This window comes from Mus musculus, chromosome 2 (assembly GCF_000001635.26).
Source record: "Mus musculus strain C57BL/6J chromosome 2, GRCm38.p6 C57BL/6J".
NCBI lineage: Eukaryota > Metazoa > Chordata > Mammalia > Rodentia > Muridae > Mus > Mus musculus.
The window spans coordinates 24,261,276-24,274,660 of NC_000068.7; the positions used below are offsets into that span (position 1 = coordinate 24,261,276).

At 38.1% G+C, this 13,385-nt stretch overlaps 1 pseudogene; it reads right to left on the minus strand.

The window, feature by feature from the left end:
- On the minus strand, nt 382-6,176 carry Gm13409 (predicted gene 13409; annotated as a pseudogene).

A 13,385-nucleotide genomic window follows, 5' to 3' on the forward strand; every position in this document is an offset into this window, starting at 1 on the left:
GATGTGAATGACTCTTTGAAAGTTGTATTCAGTTTATATTCACTTTGGTTAACAGTCACCACAATGCAAGTATAAACTGTGTGTCAGATTATTAACTGAAGATGTTCTAAATCATTTCAATTACCAAGACATAAAAATGTTCTTTTATGTTGCCTCATTCTTGAGATTTACTTATAAATAGTTGATCATCTGTTTTAATATACATAATGCATACATAAAGTGAAGAAGGAAGAATCTTGCATTAATGATTGGGAAACCACATCTCTGCTCCATTGCCTGCTGTGAGAAGATGGAGGGCGAGTTGCATGTAAAAACACTGTAACTTGACTGGACGTAGTAGCTGAATGGATGGTGGACAAGATCAGAAAAGGATAAAAGTGATTCATGGGCTTCATGCTGGAATGATGTTCAAATGAATGGCATTTTGGACATGGATGTCTGGAGAATACATGGCATGGTGGTCTTCTAAGAGGCTTGCTATGTTTTCAAGTAGAAGATTCTTCAACAGTTTGATTCTGTGGCCTGGAGCTGGCCACATATGACCCATGTTGGATTTACTTCTCAGACTCTATGTAGAAGTTAGTGTTAACCAATTTACCCCGCTGATGTGTGAGGATGATTGTCTTTTCATGGAAGAGGTGGCTATAAACCAGACAGAATAGAAGACTGACTAAAAGACAGAAGTGAGGCCCTCCATGCTATGGTACAACGGAAAGGCTTTTTGTGCTTTTCCCTCTTTGTACAAATTCATGATGTCTACATGCTATAGATAAAAAAGAGGCTTCTTAATGAGGAGTGACAGGGGCTACAGTAACTTAGCAGCAGGTGAACAACAGTGGAGTAACTGCTATTCAATAGGAGGGATAGGAGTTAGGATGCAGACAGATGAAAAATAATAAGCTATCAAAACAGGCATCAACTAATTTCCAATAACCTGTCTTTCTCCCAAGATCCTGTGATACAGAGAGTTACTGATTCTTTGAAGCATTGTGTTCCCTAGAACAGAATAAGTGTGGGTATGCATCAGGGTGTGCATCCATCTACAGGCTCATGCCAGCCAACCTAGAATCCTAACTTCTAAGTGAATTTATGCATTATATTTTCACCATTAATAAGGGATTTGGGTTTTAATTATAAATCTTTTCTTTTAGCATACCAATATGAATATGTACTATAAAAAAATCCAGATTAGCAATCCTTTGCCTAGCTGTGGTGTATTAGCATCTCTGAGGATGTCTAAGAGGAAGTTATCCAGGACTAAGGATGTAGAAGCCACCAATCATTTACTTTAAAGAAACATTTCCATGGTTATGATGCTCTGATTTCACAGGATCTTTGCCCTGGGGCTTAAAAAAAAGAAAAAAAAAAAAGCTATATCTGTTATCGATTCAGCAGCATTGTAACTTATTTGGGGACCAGGCAGGAGGAAGTTCCTGCCTTACTGTGAATGATACAAGCTTTCATGGCTACACTGTTATACTATACCATAACACCACAACTGGTAAGTCACCTAAGACAAAAGGCTACCTGACTTGCTTCAGTCAGTGACTGCACCCACTTACCTTAAGCTGCAAAGTTGGTTTGCCCTCCATCTCAGCACAGCAGAAGCAGAGATTTCTGTTCTTGATTCCCAGAAAAACTAGATTACCTTTCTCTTTATCTTGGAATTCTGTGTCTCTACATGCTATCAAGCTAAGAATGACTAGAAACACAAAGAAAATTGGGAAGGTATCAGACCTCAAGCACAGATAAATCCAGACTTTCACCACTCACCCTGATATCCTTCCAAATTAAGAATGGTAAGAATCTTTCTCCATCCCAGCTCCCCACCTTAGCCATGTAACTGTGGTTCTTCATTGCTTTCCTGAGACTTTTTTCTTCTTGATACCAGAACCTCAGTTATCACCTGGGTTCATATTGTTGACCAAAAACAAAACAAAATAGCTTATTATTAAAAATAATACTATAGTCACGCACTTATTTGGCCCATGAGATATACATGGAAATATGCTGTAGGGTTTCTAAAATTGCTCCTTAAGACTAGACTCACCTAAAAATACTTTGTTTGTCATAGTTAGTGTCATCTTGTTACCTACATCAAATACTTAAATGAAAGCTTAGGTAAATTTGAGGTTTTGAGGCAGAAAAGTAGAATCTGTGGCCTCTGGTGGCATCATCAAACCAGCATGGAACCCAGACTGTGCTGGCCCACTGGTTTTATATATGGAAGAAATATACCACTGTGTTATTTAAGTTCTCATTGTATGAGTTTTCTTCCATTCTTGGTTGAATTAAACTATTTAATAATTTAGGATGAGATGTCCAAGAGTTTGGGTGTTCTATATCTATTTCTTAATAGAGGACAGGAAAAGAAATCCATTCAATACCTACTTAATAACCACTCATGTAAGACAAAGCACTGTGTGGCCACTGGAGATTTGACTTAGGGCAAGTCAGCCATCATCAATTCGTATAGAAGGTATTGAGAAAATGGAAAGAGATGTAAAAAGAAAAAAATTACCAAAAACTATGTTTAGGGGGAGGGGTTACCAAGCCTAGAAAAAGAGGAGTAAGGCCAGATTTAGAGTACTCCTGTATAGAAGTGGATTTCAAGTCCAGATAGTAAGGCTAAGAGAGAGAACACTCATATGAAAAGATGGAAATTGGATAGTGGAAGGGTTGGAGAGAAATTACAACATGAAAAGGAAGTCCCTTGCAAACAAAAGAGTTTCTATGAACAAGGATCTGAAAGTAGAACGGTACACTTAGGCCTCCTCATCTCTTCCTGTGTTCTCTTCCCATGAACAGACACGCAGACATGGCCATATTCAATCTTACCTACTAAGAGGGTTGTTCATGGTTCTGCTATGTATGGAATAGATGGAACTACCCAAATGAAATGGGAAGGAGGGCAGTGAGGGAGTGATGATGGTGGCCCAGGTTGTGGGAGGTTGTGTCTCACAAGTGAGGAATATGGTCCACTTGTCTGTCAAGAATCACCAGTCTGTACCAGAGGTTGAATCATCCCTGAATCATCAAGGGTGCCTCCTGTTCTTGTGATGTGAGTGAACAAAGTGCGTGGAAGTGACATAAATGGATCATCTTAGCAAGTTTCAGAAGATGGATCCACGGTTTATTTTGAGGGTACACAAAACTAATGATGTTGGAAAGGACAGGAGTAAAACATTCAAAGGTCTCTGTTGGGAACATAAGTGGCAGAGTGATGAGCATAGAAGTCACATACTGAACCAGAGATAACTTGCCATCCTCCACAGGGATTGTATTACTGCAGATAGAACTTTGAGCAGTCCAATCATTCAGATATCTCCAAGAGAATATGAATCAAGGAAGTCCAAAAGCAAAGACAGTAACACACACAAGAATAATTGTTCCTAGAGAAAGGGAAGGTGAAGGCTATACAAAAAGAAGTTATCCCTCATTTTCCAAGTTTTTCAAGAATGGAGGTGTGTTTGTTAGGTGTCGGTGCTAAAGGTGGCCTTGGAAACTGAACTGAAAGAAATGGGACTGAAGTCTAGATGTCGAACTTCTTTTTACAATACCATAAATGGATTTTTACTCATGTATCTAGTGATATCTTTTGAGAAAAATAACATGTATGATTTATCATGAAATTAAATAAGTAATTTAAAAACAGTTTATTTGAAAGTATTATAGCATGTAATACTGTGTGTATTAGTACTAGGTGTATAATATTACTTGAGGAAATGAAGTATTAATAGAAATTATATTTAAGGAAAGAGTTCATATGGTATTTATTATTATCTTTCTTTTCTTGAAAATAAGTATGCAGATTCTGTAATAAATGTGATATAAGAGGTCTGTATGGGATAGACGAGGTAAAGTGGGGAGTTAAATAAAATATGGAAGTTTTAAAGAAATTAGACATGGCTGTGATAGATTGCCTTTTGGTGGGAAAAGGGGAGGTTTCACAATCATTAGATGAAGAGATGCCAAGAAAGAAAAGTGTGTAAGCTTGACAGTGGAAGGATGAGAGAGTCTGAATCTATAAACATGAGTAGATGCTAACTGGAAGCTAGAGGAACACCATTCTAAAAAGAAACAGTGATTGTGGGAACACAAACCTTTCCCATTTGAAGATGCTTTCGTGAGGGGAATCCCTGGCTCCCTGCACTGTCATTTCTATGGATAGGTTTTCCTATACATAGAAGGGGAACCACCATTTTCTTCTTGCCTTTCCTCTGAACATAAGATTGGTGACCAGAGAAGGAAAAGCACAAGGTTTGTGCAGGCTCATGTCCACTCCCAGTGGAACTGACAGCTATTCACCTGCACCATCACATGCCACCTACCAGGGTTGACATTGTTGCTAGCAGGAACTGCTGTTAAAGAATTTCCAGTCAGGACCCACACCATCTGTTGTGAGTCATGAATCCTGTAGGTTCTTTAAAATTGTGGGGCTGCCAGAAAACAGAAGAAAAACAAAAAACAAAAACAAGACACATTAGCCTTAAGGTTTAGGGTCCATTCTAATAATAATAAATTCTGAATTTCTGTGATAGGTATTGCTTTGAGAAGACATGGCCATAAATACAAAGGAAAAGAAAATAGGGCAGCCTGATTTCTGGACCAAGGCTCAGAAAAGAACTAAATGCATTCCTGGTTGCAAGACATGTTCAACACTTGCCAGTTCTTATGGAGTTATCTTTTCCTTATTTATAAAGTCTCTACATGGCAATAATAACCAAAACTATTAACCAAGCATAAGTATGTTGTTTAATTGTTTTCTTTACCATCTTAGTCAAAATGAACAAAGAATTCTAAATACAACTAATAAGGCAAGAGCTAAGTGACTTCACATTTCAATATGTACACCTCTGCGTATTTTAGCCAGAGCAAATAGATTGTGGCTAAGAAAGTGAAGCAGGCCCCTTCAACCTTACTGTCCTCAGTGAGATTAGAAGAAGATGGTCCAAATTGACTTGTGATTTACACTTACATCCGTGCACATAATTCGGCTTCCGCATTTGATTCCTCTTTGGAGGAAGAACATGTACACAAGATTGTGGAGGGAAAGCCATCATTGCCTGTCTGAGAAAGAAAAAGAAAAGAAAAACATTTTTCTCTTAGATATTCCTAGAATCTTATGAAATTCTCTAGTGAGAGTTTCTCTAAGTCCTTACCCCATATTCACATTAAAATGTTTTAATGACTAGTTTGTTGTATTTATGTGCATGAGTATTTGCTTGCCTGTATGTACATGCAACATGTGTGTGCCTGGTGCCTGTGAAGGTCAAAAGAGGTAGTCTGATGCTCTGGAAGAGAGACTCAGACAGTTGTAAGTTGTCCAGTGTGGGTGCTAGAGCTGGAACCCTGACCTTCCACAGGAGCAGCAAGTGCTCTTAAACACTGAGCCGTCTTTCTAGCATATGAATTACTATTTGAAGTGTACTTAGAATATATTTCAAGGACAGCAATCCCTAAGTGGAAGCTCCCATCCATCCTTATATTGACTTCTCTCCAGGCAATGATGACTTTGAATTGCCAGCCATCATCACATCTGAATGGTGAGGAGGTTCAATTATCACAGGCACTTCTTCTGCATTGAATCACCAGACTAAGGTGCAAGCAGATGTACTTGTCCATCTCTGCTCTAGCTGTCCCCACAGCTAGTGAGTGACAATTTTTCCTGCTTTTAAACTGAGAATTCCTGTGCATCTAGCAGCAAACCTGCCCCTCTAACTTCTGTATTCTTTACTCTTTCTCCTGAAAGATACCACAAGGATTCTGCATGTGGCCTCCATAACCCCATCAGAAGTTTGTCTCTCTAGAGGTATTTGAGTATAAGATTCTGGTTAATAGCACCAGGTATAAAAAATATACTGTCTCTTACAATGGCAACCAATTGTTCACCTTCCTGTATCCAGGACCATCAGTGCCTCACTTGAGAGTTATCTTTAGGCAGGGAATAAGAATATTACAAGCAGTACTCTAATCATAAGCAACTCTTAATTTCTTCATTCTCTGGTACCTTGTATCTTAGGTGAAGGTCACAGGAGCACCCAGGGCTGGACAGAAAGCAGAGAACGTTTTCCCTCAAAGGCTCTGAACATCAGAAATTACCTCAGTTCAAAGAGGTCTTGTCTCTGGGATCAAAGTTATGACTGTAGCTCTATATGCAGGCAATGAGGCCAGTCTGGGACTCCACACCTTTTAATTATTACCAAGGCAGTATCACTATCTTCTGACCCTGGGTGTGCCATCTTAGCAAGATACCTGGGCTGGCAATAGGGACCTGGGAGGCTGTGGAGGGGAGGTAGGGAGGCAATATTGGTGTGGCTTGTCTAGGCTCCTGGGGCAATGAAAGCAGCAATCACTGCAACAAACAATAGTGAGGAAACACACAGGCTAGAAGTTGAGTCATGGTGGAGAACTTGGCTTCTGGACTGCCTTGAGTTAGAGGTGTGGCTGTCTTGACTCAGTGAACAGCTTAACATCAAAGCCCTGTTTACATTGCTCTGTGGCAAAGCCCAGTTCTGATCTCAGACATTTTACATATTTAATATGCCGCAACTCCTGACAGCTTCTTGTGTTTCTGATAAAGCTGTAAGAGCTCCAATTTCATGGATAATCTATTAATCCTCACACTAGTCCTTTACAGGCCAACTATCTTTCTCACATCAGAAAACAAGCCCCAAGTGATGACAAAAATGTCAGGCAGCCAGGGATACTGTGTAGCCAAGTGTGAGGGCAAGTGTGTTCACTCTTGCTTGCTGTGTGATGTGTTCACCTTGGGTCTTGATCTTCTGCATACTGTAGTAACAGAAACACAGAGGAGGCCTTGGAATGCACTCTGTGTGCATGAACCAGACAAAGGTGCTATGAAAGACTTTCAGGTTTGTGAATTCCTAACTCTGCAGGTCAAGTCAGACACAGCCTGGACATTGATACTAGAAGGAAGTCTTCCCCGTTCAGTAATGCGGATCAGTGCTAAACGCTGAAAGAAACTTGTTCTGTTCCAAACTTTGCTCTCAGGGAACTCTCAAATGTGGGTCATGGTCAGATTCTCTGACACACACCATCATGTCTTCTCCTTAGAATCTTGTCATATTCCCTAACTACTATCCATGTCTGGCCCTAGCTGTACCCACTAAGCCAAAAAACTGGGCTGGCACTGAGGACCTCTGAGGATTTGAAGGGAAGGCAGGGAAGCGATCCAGGTGTGACTCTTCTGGGCTCTTGGAGAAACTAAAGCAACACAAACAGCAGGAAACTCTTTCTCCTTGAACTTAAATGTCAACAAACCTATGACCATGATGAGATAGAACTATGGTCATATAACTTCCCTGCTCAAAACCCTCAAGAGTTGTCACTTCATGGTAGGACATGCAGAGCTTTCACTGTGGTCATCGCACCCCACAGGACCCTGCTTTCTGTCCTTGCTGCTTCTAATCCTACCATAAGATTTCCCCTAGCTTTGGTTCACACTAGACTGCTGCTAATTATCCCAGATTATTCCTGTTTGGGCAACTGAATGTTTGCATTGAATATCATATTTTATACTATGTTATAATTATTATAATTATATAGTTTATTGTGTTAATATTTATTAATTAATGTATTGTAGATGACTAATATAATTATATAGTGTTGATAGATTAATTACGTAAAATGTGCATACTTAAAATATATGATATATTACATCTCTATTATATAAAATAAAAAATATACCATATCTAATATAAAATATATACTTATAATAGGTAATATGTTATATGATATAAAATATCATATGTGATATATATAGTTACATATATCACATGTCATGTTATGTCCATACATAATTATATGTATGAAGTATATTATATTATATCCAATATATAGTAAATGTATAGTTATATAAAATAATTTGTATAATTATGTGTATTATATTATAATATATTTCATAATATAATTAATACATTATATATTTATCATAAATAATTGACATGTTCCATATATTTATTATACATAAAATAACATATAATATATTGTGCATTATTCAAGTTTTATATTTTATATTTATTATGTATAGAATATAATATAATGCATTATTTAGTACATATACAACATATAATATGATATATAATATATGTTTACTATGTGTTATATAAATTATATATTATATATAATAAATAATTATATGCACAAACTGTATATATAAATTTTATGTATAATTATATGTATGTATTATATACTCTATTTATTTTAAGTATATATTTTATATGTGTATATATGTATATATGTTCATATTATGTATAATTACATGTATAATTATACATAGTTATATGTATAAAATATGTATATAAATCATATATAGTAATGTATAATTTTTATAAATAATTATATATTACATATGATATATGTAATATTATATAATATAATAATATATTCACATATAAGTATATGTTATAATGTTGTTATATAATTATAGAATATTGTATTTTGTATAATATACATGACCTATAATTACATAATACATCATATAAATATTATGTGTAACATATCATAGATATTATCATATTACATTATTATATAATATAATGTTTTTATATAACATTATGTTATTAGACAAAAATATTGTATAGTGTTATAATAATTAATTTGTTTATTATTTATAATATTAGTTATAAGAATTAATTATTGAGCAATCATTGATTGTTGATCATTAATGTTTATTAATTAATATAATGCTCAATTATTCTTATTGGTTATATATGATAAATTATTATTTACAGCAAAAATATAAAATTTATTACCTATGATACATTATATAATATATATTAAATGTAACATGGTGCACATTATATTATATATAATGTATTATATGCCTATATGGGATATTATCCTCCCATACTTCCTCTTTTGTACCAGACCTTGCTAATGAAGTCAAAGGAAGCTGTAGCACTCTTAGGAATGCCCCTATGAGCCTAGACTGAGTTTTTGTGGTTATGGGTGCGCAATACCTGGATGAGCAGAAATCTTTTGCAGAAAAGAAATGGAAATTTTTGAAGCAAGACTGAACATAAATTAATCATGCTTCTGGTGGGTTGCGTGCTAAGTGGACCCTATCCTGACAGTGTCCCCTCCTGTTCAGTGTAAGACTGTCAGCTCCGCATGGTTTCCAATCTAGTTGGCAGAGCCAGCCCACCCAGGCTGAATAAAGTCACATGTTTCCTGAGTGAGCAGTCTTTAACTTAAGGATCATTTCAATTCAATATTAGGTTCTTGCCAGCAATGGACAAACCTTACAATCTCCAGGAGGTTTCTCGGGGTCTGGAGACTGTGGAAATATTGTTTATAAGGGAAATAAGTACATGGACCTGCTACATAGGGTCTCACCTGGATTTGGAGTGGGGAGCTTGTGGTGGCCCTTGCCCTCGATGACTCAATCAGGAAAAAAGAAAACCTGTGGGTGGTAGAGACACAAGAGGATCACACACCCTGTGGATTGCTCACACATCATTTCCAAATTTAGCTGGTAGAACTGGCTGTTCCCCTTACCATCTCTTCCCTTATCCCCTACTTGGCCAAGATGAGGCTGGATGAAGTGTTGTGACACCACCCACCAGGTATCCTCTGTCTCATGGTCACCCAGTCTCAAGTCTGTTCTCCAAAATTGTTCCCTTACCCGCACCCCTGTTTCCCCACAGGATGATTTTATGGTGTAGCTCAATAGAGGAGGGGGTGTCACATCTTGTGTTCTGTGTGTGACCCAGCAACATCTCTTCTGTGCTTTCAATCATGAAAACTAACCCAAAGAGGGGTATCCCTACCCACAAGGTAGCATGCCCCAGTGCTGTGTATAGCCATCTTTCTCTGAATTAGCTTGTGTTTTGTTGTTTCTGAAATCCCATAAATACTCCCTTGGTTCTTTGGGCAGATAGATTACTGCCAGTGTCGTGCCTTGGTTCCTAGCTCAGCCCTTTATCCATCTCCACTCTGTTTAAATATGTACTCTGTGAAGTTTTTGTATGTTGAGGAATGGAGGCTAGTAGCCATGGAATTGAACTTCTACAGCACCAGGTCTACATCCTACTAATTTTATGATCCTAGGTGAGTCTTTTTAACTACATGGGAATAAAACTAGCTCTTGCCATCTATCACCGACAGTGAGACCTTTAACTGTCCTTTAACACCATGTCTGGCTTGGTAAATGTACAAAAACTTAACACTTCTTGTCCGAGATCTGAACCCTAATAGCAAATCCGTTTAACAGGGTGAGTTGGGTAGAGAAACAGCCCATGCACATGCAAGGTTGTATTTGGTCATGAAACCTGCCTTGGATTGAGGTCAAAGTAAGCTTGGCCTCTGCCATATTTTTTTACTATTGGGACAAATGCAGAAGAGGTGGGTAAACAGTGGGAAATTTTGACCATAATTGGTACTATGTGCTGACCCAGCACTTCATAAACTCTGCCTCATTCAGTCCTTTTATCTCAGCGTGTAGGGAATTACCATCCTCTGCACAAAGAAACACAAGTTAGGCAGGATGACATGTTGTATCAGAGATATGAAAGAAATCCCCCAAGACTGTGATGGAAATGGTGAAGACTATACTGGTGCTGATGCTAGTGATGGTGAAGCTGCTGCTTTGGGAAATAATGGTATAGTTGGCATTCAAGTTCCTGCTATGTGCCAGGAACTAAACACATGTATTAACTCACTCAATAATATTATTTTTACTTTATATATGAAAAATCCTAAAATACATAAATGTCTTAGGGTTTCTATGGTTGTGAAGAGACTCCATGGTGACAATGCCCTAAACCACTGGCCCATAAGCCAGCCCTAATTAGATGCTTTCCTTTATAAGAGTTGCTGTGGTCATGGTGTCTGTAGGAGCTGAGAGTTCTACATCTGGATTGGCAGGCAGCTGGAAGAGAGATTAACACTGGGCCTGGCTTGAGCATCTGAGACCTCAAGGCCTGCCCTAGGTGATACACTCCCTTCAACAAAGCCACAACTTCCTAATAGTGCCAAGCGCTTTGAGTCGATGGGCCATTCTCTTTCTAACTACTACAATAAAGATTATGTAACTTGACCAAAATTCTAGGAAGTGACAGATTTAGATTTGATCTGATGTAGCCTGTACACACATATGATTAGTAATTACGTAAATATGTAGTAAGTACTTTTTTGCAGATAACAGAGTCAGTCACAAATATTTATTATCTTCTTTCATAATGTAAATGCAGCTATAGGCAATATTTCAACAAATAAACTTGGTTGTATTACAGTAAAACTCAGTTCATAAATAAGAAATAGTGGGGTGATCTTGGCCCAACATCCAAGTTTTCTAACTCATGCTCTTTAAAAATAATGGGGAAAAAAGAAAAAAGGGAAAAAAAGAAAACAGAAAAAAAGAAAAAATTTTAAATGGGGAGGGGGAGTCTTAGTCAGGGTTTCTATTGCTACACAAAACACCATGACCAAGAAGCAAGTTAGTGCGGAAATGTTGCTGCTCAACACCAAAGTCAGAACTAGAACTCACACAGGGCAGAAACCTGGAGGCAAGAGCTGATGCAAAGGCCATGGAGGGGTGCTGCTTACTGGCTTGCTTCCCCTGGCTTGCTCAGCTTACCTTCTTATAGAACCCAGGACCAACCACCCAGGGATGGCACTACTCACAATGTCCCCTCCCACCTTGATCAGCAATTGAGAAAATGCCTTACAGCTGGATCTCATAGAGCATTTCCTCAATAGAGGCTCCTTTCTCTGTGATAACTCCAGCTTATGTTAAGTTGACACATAAAACCAGCCAGGACAGAGGTACAAGTCTTCAACCCTAGAACTTGGAAATCAAAGATAGGAAGATCTTTATGAGTTTGGGTCAGCTTAGTGTACAAGTAAATTTCAGGGAAGTCAATGCTGCATAGCAAAATTCTGTCTCAAACAAATAAAAAGGATGTGTGTGTGTGTGTGTGTGTGTGTGTGTGTGTGTGTTCACAAATGTATATATGTGAATTATGTAAGTGTAGTGCCCGTAGATTTTAGAACTCAGCATTATATTCCATGGAACTGGAATTACAGATAGTTACAAGCTACCTGATAGAAACTGAATGCTGGTCCTCTGCTAGAAACTGAACCCTGGTCCTCTGCTAGAGGAGCAATGGCACTTAACTACCAAGATATCTCTCCAGTTCCCCAACCCATGTTCTTAACTACCACATCTATCTATCTATCTACAAGCATCAAATCTCTCTGGGAAATGAAATAATAATGATAAACTATTAGACAGCTTCTTAGTGTTTGTAATGTGAAAAAGGATACAATTCATTCTGGTTCAGTATATATGTATAGAAATACTCTATACTCGGATGATCCAAAGGCCTGGGTTTCCTTCATCTACAGAACTGACAGGAAACCTCCCCTAAATGAGGTTTATTAGATACAGCTGAACAAGGAGGGGGTTTATGGTACACAGCCATAAGAGGAGAGACAGTTAGCTAATCTCAGCAGGAGTCACTCTAGGGGAGCAGTCCCAGGCTGCAGTCATCTGAGATGAGGAAACTGTGATCGATAGTTTCTGAACATACTGGTTTTAGCTAAAGGTCAACTGTCAATCAATATCCATATTAGGCCAGGGGAAGGCCTTGCCATCCCCATGAGTCTGAAGTTTTTGATCCGTAACATGGCTGTGCTTATGTCAACAGAGTGCATTCACCTGGGACATCACCTATCCACAGTGTGGGCCTCTCTGTGGGGTGTGTTTGTCATATGGCAGCTGACTTCCACCAGGTGAATAATCCAAAAATAAGCAAGAAAAGCTACAGTCCCCTTTATGCCATAGCTGCAGACTTGACACAGTGTTTCCTACCTCAGAACCAAACCTGTTTACTGGAAACAAGGCACCAGGGTCAGTCTCTTCTCATGGGAAGGCAAATGAAATATCATCTCTTGTAGGATTATACAACAATTTTTTTAATTTTAGTTAGTGTATAAAATAATAGACTTCTATATAACATCTTCATGTGTTGTATGTATATTGTTATATTGGCTCATGCTCACTTTCTTATATTATCCCCCCCCCCATGACAAGCATCTCTGAAATAGTCAAGAAACCATGGACATGTTTTAAGTCTACCCAATCCACTTTTTGTTACCTTGATTTATAAGAAGAAAGAGAAATATTTCACTCAACTCCAAAGCCTGTAAAGTCAAGGGTGGCACTTTCATCTGATGTAGTCCCCATTGCTGGTGAAGATTCTTCAGAAACCAAAGGCAGGTTAGGGCACTGCCCACTGAAAGAAGCATATGCAGGAAATAGAGCCACACTGGCTTTATAATAAATCCACAATCCATCAACTCATGAGCTTGATAATCCTAACTAGATTAACTCATTCCTCTGCCCTCGGGAATTAATA